Source organism: Taudactylus pleione, unplaced genomic scaffold (assembly GCF_031769625.1).
Source record: "Taudactylus pleione unplaced genomic scaffold, aTauple2 ptg000140l, whole genome shotgun sequence".
NCBI classification, from domain to species: Eukaryota; Metazoa; Chordata; class Amphibia; order Anura; family Myobatrachidae; genus Taudactylus; species Taudactylus pleione.
Genome location: NW_028284542.1, coordinates 1,031,319 through 1,044,457, shown reverse-complemented (window position 1 = coordinate 1,044,457; position 13,139 = coordinate 1,031,319). Strand labels below are relative to the sequence as shown.

Sequence of the window (13,139 nt, the reverse complement as noted above, 5' to 3'; positions counted from 1 at the left end):
ACCAAACCGCACGAGACATTAATTCAATGGTCTTATTGATGCCTGGATGTCCGAAAGCTCGTCTCACATGGAAGTCCTGTAGGACAGCTTTTCTCAAATTTACAGGAACAAACAGGCGATTGGACGGTCTACCAGGAGGCGAATCCTCTTGAAACACAGACAGATCCTCAGCCAAATTTCGAGATAAAGCCACCTGGACACAAGATCTGGGAATGATGGATTCTTTGATCACAGTATCTTGTTGGACAGGAGTGAAACTCCTGGACAATGCATCAGCCTTGATGTTAGTAGATCCAGGTCGAAAAGAAATGAGAAAATTAAATCAGGTAAAAAATAGTGCCATCGTGCTTGCCTGGAGTGAAGCCTCTTGGCCGATTCAATGTATGCCAAATTTTTGTGGTCGGTGAGGACAGAGATCTGGTGTTTGGCTCCTTCAAGGCAATGTCTCCAATCCTCAAAAGCTAACTTAATGGCAAGCAGCTCCCTGTTCCCAACGTCATAATTACACTCGGCTGAAGAAAATTTACGTGAAAAAAATGCACATGGATGGAGTTTGCCATCCAACGGATTATTCTGAGAGAGAATAGCTCCTGCCCCAATCTCAGAGGCATCCACCTCAACCACAAAAGGCAGATCTGGATCCGGATGTTTGAGAACAGGGGCGCTGGTGAAAGCAAGTTTGAGATGTTCAAAGGCCCGAACTGCCTGACTAGGCCAGTTAGAAGCATCCGCACCTTTCTTGGTTAACTCTACTATGGGGGCAACAATGGAGGAAAATGAGCCAATACATCTCCGATAGTAATTGGAAAAACCAAGGAAACGTTGAATGCCTTTCAATGTAGTAGGTTGAACCCAGTCCAATACTGCTTTAACCTTTCCAGGATCCATGGAGAAGCCATGAGGAGAAATAATATATCCAAGAAAAGATACTTGCTCCACATGAAACTCACACTTCTCCAACTTGGCAAATAACAAATTCTCTCTCAATTTAGATAGGACCTGACTGACATGCTGGACATGTTGGTGCATGGAGTGAGAGTAAATGAGGATGTCATCGAGATAAACAACCACAAAAATGCCAAGAAACTCCCGGAGTACATCGTTGATAAAGTCTTGAAAGACTGCTGGAGCATTAGCCAATCCAAACGGCATAACTAAATTTTCATAGTGCCCCGTATGCGCATTGAACGCCGTTTTCCATTCATCTCCGGTCTTGATCCGGATCAAATTATAAGCTCCACGGAGATCAATCTTGGAAAAAATGGAAGCTTGCCGGAGCTGATCAAAAAGTACCGAGATCAAGGGCAAAGGGTACGAGTTTTTGATGGTGATTTCATTCAATGCCCTAAAGTCAATGCAAGGACGTAATGACCCATCCTTCTTCTGGACGAAGAAGAAACTAGCCCCAACCGGAGATTTAGAAGGACGGATGAATCCTTTAGCCAAGGCATCCGCAATATGCTCCTCCATGGCCTTATTCTCAGGTATAGAAGGAGAATAGAGACGACCCTTGGGTAACTTGGCTCCTGGTAACAGCTGTATGGCGCAATCATACGGACGATGAGGTGGTAGAGAATTGGCCTTTGATTTAGAAAAAACATCTGGTATTGAGCAGGAAGTCCTGGAAGAGACTCTGAGACAGCAGAGATAGCCGTCCGGATGGGTGTAGATAAACAGCAATTTTAACACGCTGGACTCCATTTGACAATATCCCCCATAATCCAATCAATGACGGGATTATGGGTCATTAACCATGGAAACCCCAAAATGACGGGAGCAAAAGGACACTGAAGTAGCATAAAAGAAATCATTTCTGAATGCAAAATTCCAACTGAGAGATGAAGAGGTGGTGTCTTGAATTTGATAAGACCATTAGCCACCAGACCACCATCTAACCCACAAATAGGAGCCTCTTGAGGTAAAGGAACTGCAGCTAAACCTAAGGAATGAAAAAATGATAAGTCCATGAAGTTCCCAGCAGCATCGCTGTCCACAAACGCCGATACGGAATGGATGGATTGCGACAGATGTACCACCGCAGGAACTAGCAATGAATTTTTCGAGGAAACAGATGCCAGGCCTAAATGTAACTCCTCCTTTACATTCAGACCCGATCTTTTACTGGCCTATGTGGGCAAGATTTCAGAGGATGACCTCTAGCTCCACAATATAGGCAGAGGCCTTGAGATCATTGTCTTTGTCTCTCCCCGGGCGATAGCCGGAAAGCTCCCAGTTGCATGGGTTCCTCAGAGTCCTCCGCCAGCAGCCAGGAAGGTGACTGAGGCGACTGTACAGAAAGACTGCGTTCTCGTTTGCGTTCCCGGAGGCGATGGTCAATATGGATGGCTGAAGAGATTAAGTCGTAACGGGACTCAGGTAATGGATGTTGGACCAAAATGTCCTTGATGGCATCCGAAAGACCCAAGTGGAATTGGCTACGCAATGCCGGGTCGTTCCATCCTAAATCCACCGCCCATCTCCGACACTCTGAGGAATAATCCTCTGCGGGATTCTTTCCCTGCCGAAGGGCCCGCAGCTTGGATTCAGCCAGAGAACTACGGTCAGGATCTGCATATAATAATCCAAGAGCATTAAAAAAGGCATCTACTGATAAAAGCGCAGAATGCAGAATGTGTTCAAGCGAGACCAAATGCCCAAGTCTGTGGATCTCCTTGTAAGAGGGAGATTACTAATCCTACCTGCTGAGTTTCTGATCCAGAAGATAAAGGTCGGAGACGAAAATAGAGTTTACAACTCTCACGGAAGTTCAGGAACTGAGTACGGTCTCCAGAAAACCTATCAGGGAGATTCATTTTAGGTTCCTTGGGAACGGCTCCAGGAGTGGATGCCCGAACAATCCTCAAATCTTATAGAGAGCTCCTGAACTTTTTGGATAAGCACTTGGATCTGTGCAGCAAGGATTTGTGCAGGGTTTTGAGCCTGTTCCATAATGAAGGACACGGAACGCACAGACTTAAATCAAAAGTTGGCTGGTTATAATGTCATGGAAAAGTGTCTCACCAGATAAGGCAGGAAAACTTGGCTTGTAGAGGAGGCCAGGATAACTTGGTTAGATGAGTTGCCTGCGAGGAGGCCAGGATAACTTGGTTAGATGAGTTGCCTGCCAGGAGGGCAGGATTTCTTGGCTAGATGAGTTGCCTGCCAGGAGGGCAGGATTTCTTGGCTAGATGAGTTGCCTGCCAGGAGGGCAGGATTTCTTGGCTAGATGAGTTGCCTGCCAGGAGGGCAGGATAACTTGGCTAGATGAGTTGCCTGCCAGGAGGGCAGGATTTCTTGGCTAGATGAGTTGCCTGCCAGGAGGGCAGGATAACTTGGCTAGATGAGTTGCCTGCCAGGAGGGCAGGATTTCTTGGCTAGATGAGTTGCCTGCCAGGAGGGCAGGATTTCTTGGCTAGATGAGGTGCCTGCCAGGAGGGCAGGATTTCTTGGCTAGATGAGTTGCCTGCCAGGAGGGCAGGATTTCTTGGCTAGATGAGTTGCCTGCCAGGAGGGCAGGATAACACAGATTGAAAATAGTTCAGGTGTAAATGTACAGTTTGATTACACACAGTAGGGCTGAGAAAACTGTAGCTGCTGTTTATACAGAGGAAGCACTTAGCACAGCATGTGGATGGTGAAAACAGACAGCAAGCTAACAGCAATCAGAGCAGAGTGGAACAACAGTCTTGAATAATTGAGCTACCTCCTGAAGCCTGGAAGGCAGCGTGGAGGGAGACGGAGAGTGGTAAATAGAAGCAGCGGCTGAAGTGTAGACAATCACTGAGGGTAGCTGGAACGACCAGACCGAGCTGTAGGAGGAAACTCTATAACCGGCGAGGGGGAATGAATCTGGAAGCTACAAATAGGAGGAGCAGCCAATCAGCAGCATATGGAGTATGAGTCACTCTCTGCAGCATCCCCGGTGCTTGGTAATCAGCGGAGCCGGATTCTGAGTCAGTGTAGGTCCCGAGCCGGTGGGAAACAAGCCGCTGCCACGGCTTGTGACACTTAGTTTACTTAACAACACCATGACTAGGTTTTCTTCAACTCCCTCCTTCACTTAGGGCCTGATTCAGAGCCAGTCGCTATTTGCGGTCGTTCGTTCAACAAAAAGGGGTGGCTATTCAAATGAACCGTTCGCTCTTTGCGGTCTGTTGATGCCTCTATGTCTGAATGAGCGTACAAAACTTGCGGTTGTAATTTTGAAAAAGACGCCCCCTGGCCGCGCGTACCATGTCCGCTATTTATTAGATTAATCGAGTACATCGAACAGCGTATGAACTGCTCGCTATTCTTGGGGCTGGTGTTTGCTACCACAAATTTGCAAGCAGTTCTGGCTATAAAACAACCCAGTGACGTGGTCAATGACGCTGCTGTTTTAATTATGCACACCCTTAAAACGCCCGTTTTGACCTTTAAGCACGCCTGCGTTCTGATTTCCACTCCCCATTTCCAAGCACCTTCCCCTGTTACCACCCACATACGCCTCCTCCTGTCACTCATATTAGCAGGCATTCGCTATTTAGCGAACAAACGATTTTCGGGCGCACTGACTGGTTCACGCATGCGTATAACGATCCGTATGCATGCGCAGTTGGGCAAACATCGCTCAGAGCGAACGAGCGGCCGCTTACGAGCGGCTCTGAATCAGGCCCTTAGTCTCTACCTAATCCTCTGTTCTGCCCCCTGCTTCCACCTTTATCCTTTCCTCCTTATCTCTTCCACCTCCTCCTCCCCTTCTCCCCCCTCCTCTGTCTGCCTCCTCTCCCATTACTCCACTCTCATCCTGTTCTACCACCCTTTTGTCCTACAACCCCACCACTAACCCCTCCTCCTACTCGGCTCTCCATGTCACTTCACCCCACTGCCATCCACATCTCCCTCCCTTCCCACCTCCTACAGGTTCCCTTTCTAGCTCATGTGCCCACACCATCACTAAACTCTATTCATATCGGTCCCCCAAATTAATCTAACCTCCACGCTACAGCAACCTGGATAATCTTATTCACATCTCCCCCACAATTACTATCTCTCTATCCTGTGCCCTCTGGAATCCCAGGTCAGTCTGTAATAAACTGGTTCCCACCCATGACCTATTCATCTCCAACTCCCTACATCTCCTAGCCATTACTGAAACCTGGATTTCACCCTCTGACACCACTTCTCCTGCTGCTCTCTCCTCTTGGGGCCTAACCTTCTCACACACCCCCCGGCCTGGGGGTAGCCAAGGGGGTGGTGTTGGGGTCCTTCTATCTGCCAATTACTCCTACCAGCTAATACCCTCTAAACCATCCCTTGCATTCCCCACATATGAGGTTCATGCTATACGCCTCTTCCAACCAGTAAACCTCAGAGTAGCTGTAATTTACCGTCCCCCTGGCTCTCCATCCAAATTCCTTGATAACTTCGCTTCCTGGCTCCCTCACTTTCTCTCCTCAGATCTTCCCTCCATTATCCTAGGTGATTTTAATATTCCTATTGAAATTCCCACAGAATCCTCTGCCGCTAAACTCCTTACCCTCACCTCTTCCTGTGGTCTCGCCCAATGGACCTCATCACCCTCCCATGTGAGTGGGCACTCACTTGACCTGGTCTTTACTGCAATTCCCCATTCCCCCTCTCTGACCATTACCTTCTCTCTTTTAACTTATCCCTCTCTCCTTCCCCTCCTTTACCTCCTAAGGCTACCATTACTAAGCGTAACATTGAGGCTATTGACACTGTTGCCTTTTCCTCTCTGCTGGACTCGCTTCTTTCACCTATCCCTTCTCTCTCCTGTCCTGAACAAGCCACTTCCCTATACAATGCCTCCCTTACTTCTGCTCTTGACTCTGTTGCTCCGGCAGTAACCACTCACCCTCGTAGATCCACACCACAACCCTGGCATTCCAAATGCACCAGATACCTGCAGAAGTGTTCAAGAATTGCTGAGCGCCAGTGGAGGAAATCACGCTCTATGGCTGACTTCCTCAATTTCAAATTTATTCTCTCATCCTACAGTGCTGCTCTGTCCCTCTCCAAACAATCATATTTCAAGATCCTCATCTCCTCCCAGTCCGTAAACCCCCGGCGTCTCTTTGCCACTTTCAACTCCCTCCTCTGCCCTTCTCCTCCTCGCCTCCCCTCCTCGCTCTCTGCACTTGACTTTGCCACCTATTTTACATCTAAAATTGACTCCATACGTGAGGACATCTTATCCCATCAGACCCTCAGCACTCCTGCCCCTCCTTTCCCTGACCACCCCTCCCCTTCTGTCTCACCAACTCTGACATCCTTCTCCCCTGTTTCTGGAGAGGAAGTCATGGCCCTCATCCGGTCCTCCCCTCCATCCACCTCCCCCCTTGACCCTATCCCTTCCCATCTCCTCTACCTGTCTCCCTCTGCCTGTTCCCATCTTGCCCACCTCCTCAATCTCTCCCTATCATCTGGCACTGTCCCTTCTGCATTCAAACATGCCCTTGTCTCCCCCATTCTTAAAAAACTTACCCTGGATCCTAACATACTCTCCAACTACTGTCCCATTTCTCTCCTCCCTTTTGCTTCCAAACTCCTTGAGCATATTGTTTACAACCGCCTTACCACCTTTCTTTCTTCCCACTTCCTCCTTCACTCATTTCAATCTGGCTTCTGTTCTCTCAACTCCACTGAAACTGCCCTCACGAAAGTCAGCAATGACCTCCTTGCTGCCAAATCCAAGGGCCACTACTCTCTGCTCATTCTCCTTGACCTCTCTGCTGCATTTGACACTGTAGACCATGCTATCCTCCTGCAAATCCTTCACTCTTGGTTTCCATGGCATTGCCCTCTCCTGGCTGTCCTCCTACCTCTCTGATCGTTCCTTCTCTGTCTCCTCTCAGGACTCCTCTTCCCCCCCACTTCCACTAACAGTAGAAGTTCCCCAAGGTTCTGTTGTTGGGCCTCTCCTTTTCTCCCTATATACGTCCTCTCTAGGTGAACTCATTAACTCTTTTGACCTCCAATATCATCTCTATCCTGATGATACTCAAATTTACCTTTCCACCCCTGACCTCTCCCCCTTGCTTCTTACCCGTATCTCCAACTGTCTCTCTGCTATCTCTTCATGGATGTCCCAGCACTTTCTTAAACTTAACATGTCTAAGACTGAGCTGATCATCTTCCCACCCTTGTCCATTACCTTACTTCCCACAATTTCTTTATCTATTGATGGCACAATTATCTCCTCTATCCCCAAAGTGCGCTGTCCTGGAGTTATCCTAGACTCCTCCCTCTCCTTTAAACCACATATTCAGCACCTCTCGCAGTCCTGGCACTTCTACCTAAAAAATATTTCCAGGATTAGACTCTTCCTCACCCAGGATGCCACTAAAACCCTCATCCACTCACTGGTCATCTCCAGATTGAACTACTGTAACCTTCTCCTAGCTGGCCTCCCAGTCTCCCACCTCTCTCCACTACAATCAGTCCTCAATGCTGCTTCTCGGCTCATCATCTTCCTCTCCAGACATTCTACACGTGCTTCCCCTCTCCTTCTAGCCCTACACTGGCTCCCCATCCCTTTCAGATGCCAATTCAAGGTTCTTACACTCACCTACACAGCCCTCATTAAATCCTCACCCACATACATTTCTGACCTTCTCTCCCTTCACACTCCCACCCATCCACTTTGCTCAACAAATGCATGCCGCTTCTCTTGCCAACTGATTACTTCCTCCCACTCCCGCCTCCAAGATTTTGCCCGTGCTGCTCCCTACCTTGGGAACTCTCTCCCTCCTGCTATCAGGCTCTCCACCTCACTGCATATCTTCAAATGGGCTCTCAAGACCCACTACTTCATCAAGGCCTTCCAGCACTCATCCTAACCCACATAATACTCTCTCCTCCCAGTCTTCCCCTTCTGTGTCACGCCTGTCTTTCTGCCCCTCCCCTTTAGAATGTAAGCTCTCACGAGCAGGGACCTCTTCCCTTTGTGCTTCTCCTTACACTTTCTTCTACTCCTTACTCCTCATAAGGGCACCTAACACGTCTCTGCCAACTCCCTGCTGCTTATAGTGAGTGTTTTAATCACTATTGCAGCAATGTATATAATGTCCTTCACTGTACTGTAAGTTGCTTGTTTTTTTTTGTTCACTTATTAGTTTTATGTACTGTGTAAGGCGCTGCAAAACACTTGTGGCACCATATAAATAAAGGATGATGATAATAATAATAATAATAATAATAATGGAAACCTAAGTAGGTTAGTTATTGGATGATCTGCGTCTGACTACGTCACTCTTGTGGCATCTGCCTGGAGCTAACAATTAGCACAGTGTCTGTATCCATTAACACATAACCTCACAGCATTGCTGTACAATAATCATTCCACTAACTTACGTATGAAGGCCCTCATTCAGAGCCGTTCGCTATTTGCGGTCGTTCGTTTAAAAACAAGGGGTGGCTATTCAAATGATCCGTACGCACATTGCAGTCTGTTCACACCTCTAAGTCTGAACGAACGAGCAAAACATACGCTCGTTTATTTGTTAAAAACGCCCCCTGGCCGCTCGCACCATACGTCATGTCCGCTATTTATTAGATTAATCGAGTACATCGACCAGCGTATGAACTGCTCGCTATTCTTGTGGTTGGTGTTTGCTACCACAAATTTGCGAGCAGTTCTGGCTATAAAATAACCCAGTGACGTGGTCATTGACGCTGCTGTTTTAAATATACACACCCATAAAACGCCCATTTTGACCTTTAAGCACGCCTGCGTTCGGATCTCCACTCCCCATTTTCAAGCACCTTCCCCTGTTACCACCCACATACGCCTCATTCTGTCACTCAAAATAGCAGGCACTCGCTATATAGCGTACAAACGATTTTCGGCCGCACTGACTGGTTCGCGCATGCGTACTAAAAAGCGTACGCATGCGCAGATGTGCAAACATCGCTCGGAACGAGCGTACTGCCGCTAACGAGCGGCTCTGAATGAGGGCCGAAGTCTTCATGCTAAAAGTATTAATAATAGTAATCATAATACTCCAGTGCTAAATCTCACACGCACACATTCTTCCAGCCTTATGTTATTATAAACACTGGTAACTAATTGCTGTATGGATAGTGTGAATATAGGGCCTGATTCACTACCGATCGCATGCAATTAGATGATTGTTGCGTTCTGCGCGTGCGTATCGTATGCATAACAGTGCACATGCGCGAAGACTCCACTGCGATCGGGACTGCGATTGCATTGACTATGCAGACCCATCACAGAGTGACTGATAGGAAGTGACCATTTGTGGGTGGTCGGCGAAACGCAGGCGTGTCATTGCGTTTGAATGCCATTACACGTGCGTGCATAAATCAGCCACTGTGTTGCCATACGCAGCTTGGGCTCTCACTGCGTGCGATGAGGTTAGCAATACCTAAGGTAAGGTCTGACCTGCAAGTGTGCGTGAGGCTCCGATTGTACTCGATGTTCCCGATTGTTTCGCAGAATTGCTTAGTATTATGGATGTATTGAAGGTAAAGTGGGCGCCCTTATGTTAGGATGCGACAGCATTGCGATTTCAATTATTAGCATATCTTCGCAAGTGAGACAATCGATCACAATAGCAATCCCTACTGAATTAGGCCCATAGTCTGTAGACTTGCTATGTGTGTATGTGATATTTTTATGTTTGTATTATAAATAGGTCTGCCTGAGACATGAGCTCAGTTTGCCTATATAGTCAACAGGTTTTAATGTTGACAAGGGCTCCTAGATACAGATTTTTGTATACAAAAGGTTCCGTCTTCCATCATGGTACTGCTATAGCTACCATAAGCAGAGCCAGCCGTACAGAATTTATTTTTTTATCATGGCCCCCATTGTTTTCTGAACAGATAAAAGCCAGCTCCATGTCGGTTTCTGTATCACTGCTCACCCACCTCTTCACAATGAAGCGAAACGCGTCATTTCTCATTAGTGGAAGCCTGCAGTGAGTTGTCATCTCACCTCACCCATCATTCAGTGATGAGGCAATTCATGTCACCATCAGATGATTGGCAGTGATGGCACACAATCAGTCTTCCTCTTCTGAGAGCCAGGTGTACAAAGCTGGCCAGTATGATGTATTGTGAAGGGGAAGCAGGGTGGTTGAAACTATTTTTGCTGGTCTTTTAGATCCTAACGGTAATCCTTTCTGAAGCCCAATGAATTCCATGATACGTAACAGATCTCTTGTTAAAGAGGTGGGGCCATAAGAGGTGATCTCTGCCATTTAAGATCAGAAATGTACCCCTAGATGCCAACGTAATGTACTGCCTAGAAAGAAGTTCCCAGCTAGGCTAATAAGCCAGTGTAATAAATATAACCATGATTTATCACTGTCTCCTTATAGGACATTCTCCCATCGGCAGAACGTTTCCCCAGTAAGCTGTGGGGGCCGTGCTGCTCAGAGAAGGACGTGATCCTCAAAGAGGTTGATCTACCAGAGCTGGAAGAGGGCGATTGGATCATATTTCAAAATATGGGAGCTTATTGCATGGCGCACAGAACCGCCTTTAATGGCTTCCTACCTCCACCTGTGCACTACATTCTTGGCAAAGACAAACTAACGTTATTTACGAATCAGTCGCACAAGCTGAGCGATGAATCCGAATAGGCCATTTTTTTCTCTCATCTGAAGTTGTCATACAGTATGTAACATCTCAGTGCAGAGTTTTATTATATATTGCTCTTTACTATGTACTGTATGTGTTATAGCGTGTTTTACAGCATGCGGTAGCTGGTGCATCACATCTTGCTTGTCTGTATTTAAGAATATAAAGTCAATAAATGTTATACTGTAAATCACTCATTTTAATACAGAAAGTCATTAAATAATGCACAACGTGACATTATATATTCTACAATAAACTGAATTATTGCCAAAAGTGTCAATATATGTACGTTTAGAATTTTGGCAAAGTGGTTGTCATTGCTGCCTCACTCTAACTAGGGAGCAGTATGTGGGGGGTTTCCGGGCTTTATTTAGAGGTGCATCATGCTACTATAACTGCACGCAGTGCTAATATACACAGTTGGTCGATGTTGGAAGTACTACGCATGTGTCCGGAAGTAGACAGCCAGGTTGGAGGTCTGGGGGTCCTAGCACAACCACAGAGAGCTTGTTTAGAGGATTCTCAGAAGGAGGCACTGCGCCTGCCATAGGCCGATCTAAGTGTCTATGGTGCAAGCGATGCGGCGCTGATGGTGGGGTGTTTACAACTGCCGGTGGAGTTGCACTTTCCACGAGCATTGAAAGTGGGCATCTCAGGGCTTGCACAGTCCATTATAGGCTAATATACAAGGGGAAGGTGGAAGCTAACATTTTCATATTAAAGTCACTGCGACTCCGCAAAAATTGGCGGCTGCACATGAATTAGCGTCCACCTCTGAATCAGGACCTCAGACAATTCAGGTCTCCCTAGATGAGCTAGGTGGGTTGTAGACCACGGCAGCCAGGAGCAGCGTCGACAAGTCAATAAAGTGCTGCTTTGAGGTTGCAGGGTACATACAGTACATGTACCTACATCCAGCACTCACAGCTGTTTTGCATTGTCTGTCTGTGTATTAGGTATGCAGTCGGGAAGCCGGCGGACGTAATCTCGACGGCTGGCTTCCCGTCTGCTTTATCCCGGCGAGGGTTAAATGACAGATGTCAAAATCCTGATCGAAGTGATGCCGGGCGCCGCTGCGGACAGTCGCGGGGGGGAGGGTTAGGTTTAGGGCACTTAGGTTTAAGCACCCCCCCCGGGAGGTTAGGGTTAGGCTAGGGGGAGGGAGGGTTAGGCACCCCGGGGGGAGCTTAGGGTTAGGCGCCCCCTGGGTGACTTAGATTTAGGTGGTGGGGAGGGGGGTTAGGTTTAGGCACTTAGAAGGGGGATTAGGGTTAGGCACTCGGGGGAAGGTTAGGGTTAGGCACCCCTAGGGAGGGTTAGGGGGAGGAGGTTAGGTTAGGAAATACTTACCTGGGGACGATCAGGATTGTCACCCATGTCAGGCAGCTGCTGTCGGGATTTTACCGATTCCGTGTATTATGACCTCACATATATCTTATTGCCCTGACCTTCTAGTAGTTTTGTTGCTTCTGCACCTGAGCCTGTGCCGCTGACCTAGGACTATGTTTTATCATTCTCTGGACCTCGATTCTGTACTGGGCTATTGGTTCCACCGCTCCATACTTCCCAAACCGAATCACGTAAAGGTGGACGAGGGAGAGGTGCGGCCTGTGGTCTCCAGGCAGAGAAGACCATACCACCTTACGGCGGTTTCTGGTGAAGACTGGGAGATCTGTAATGCTGGGTACACATACACACTGGCCGATATATTGACCGATCAATTGGGTGGTCAACAGGCGTCTCTCGAGCCGCATGCGGCTCTTTCTTTGTTGTGCTGCAGCTCATACCAACAACCCCGCAGACCCCGTGGTGGCTTGGAGGTGCGGGGGCCGTTGCTACATCACTGCAACTGTGAATGTTGGCCTCTGAAGTGATCAGAGGCTAAAGAAGTGATGCAGTGCGTGGGTGACGTCATGACGTCACCCGTGATGTGAGGAGCCTGCGTGTCTGCTGGATCCAGTTAGATCCAGTAGTCAGCTGCAGCGGGAGTGACAGTGGGAGCGTGGCCCAGAGTGAAGCTCAGCGTTAAGTCAGGAAAGTACTTGGAGGGCACTGCATAAGGGGCACAACTACAGGGGCACTGCATAATGGGCATTACTACAGGAAGCACTGCATAAGGAGCACAAAGGGGCATTGCATAAGGGGCACTACTACAGGAAGCACTGCATAATGGGCACTACTACAGGGGGCATTGCATAATGGGCACTACTACAGGGGGCACTGCATAATGGGCACTACTACAGGGGGCATTGCATAATGGGCACTACTACAGGGGGCACTGCATAATGGCCACTACTACAGGGGGCATTGCATAAGGGGCACTACTACAGGAAGCACTGCACAAGGAGCACTACTACGGGGGGGGTGACACAAGGTCATGCTCCTGCAAATGTCTTACCAAAGGCGTGTGCACAAAAATGGGGCATGGCCTTGTGACAGCTGGATGTCAGCATGATATCGGCTCTTTAACTTGACTACATATATACTTTTTCTCTTTGCCTCTGACTGGTTGGCCACCCCTGCCCTAGTAT

At 48.0% G+C, this 13,139-nt stretch overlaps 1 pseudogene; it reads left to right on the top strand.

Moving 5' to 3' along the window:
* Nucleotides 1–10,593, top strand: part of LOC148522736 (antizyme inhibitor 2-like) — a 77,117-nt pseudogene extending 66,524 nt beyond the window's left edge.
* Nucleotides 10,594–13,139: the final 2,546 nt, after the last annotated feature.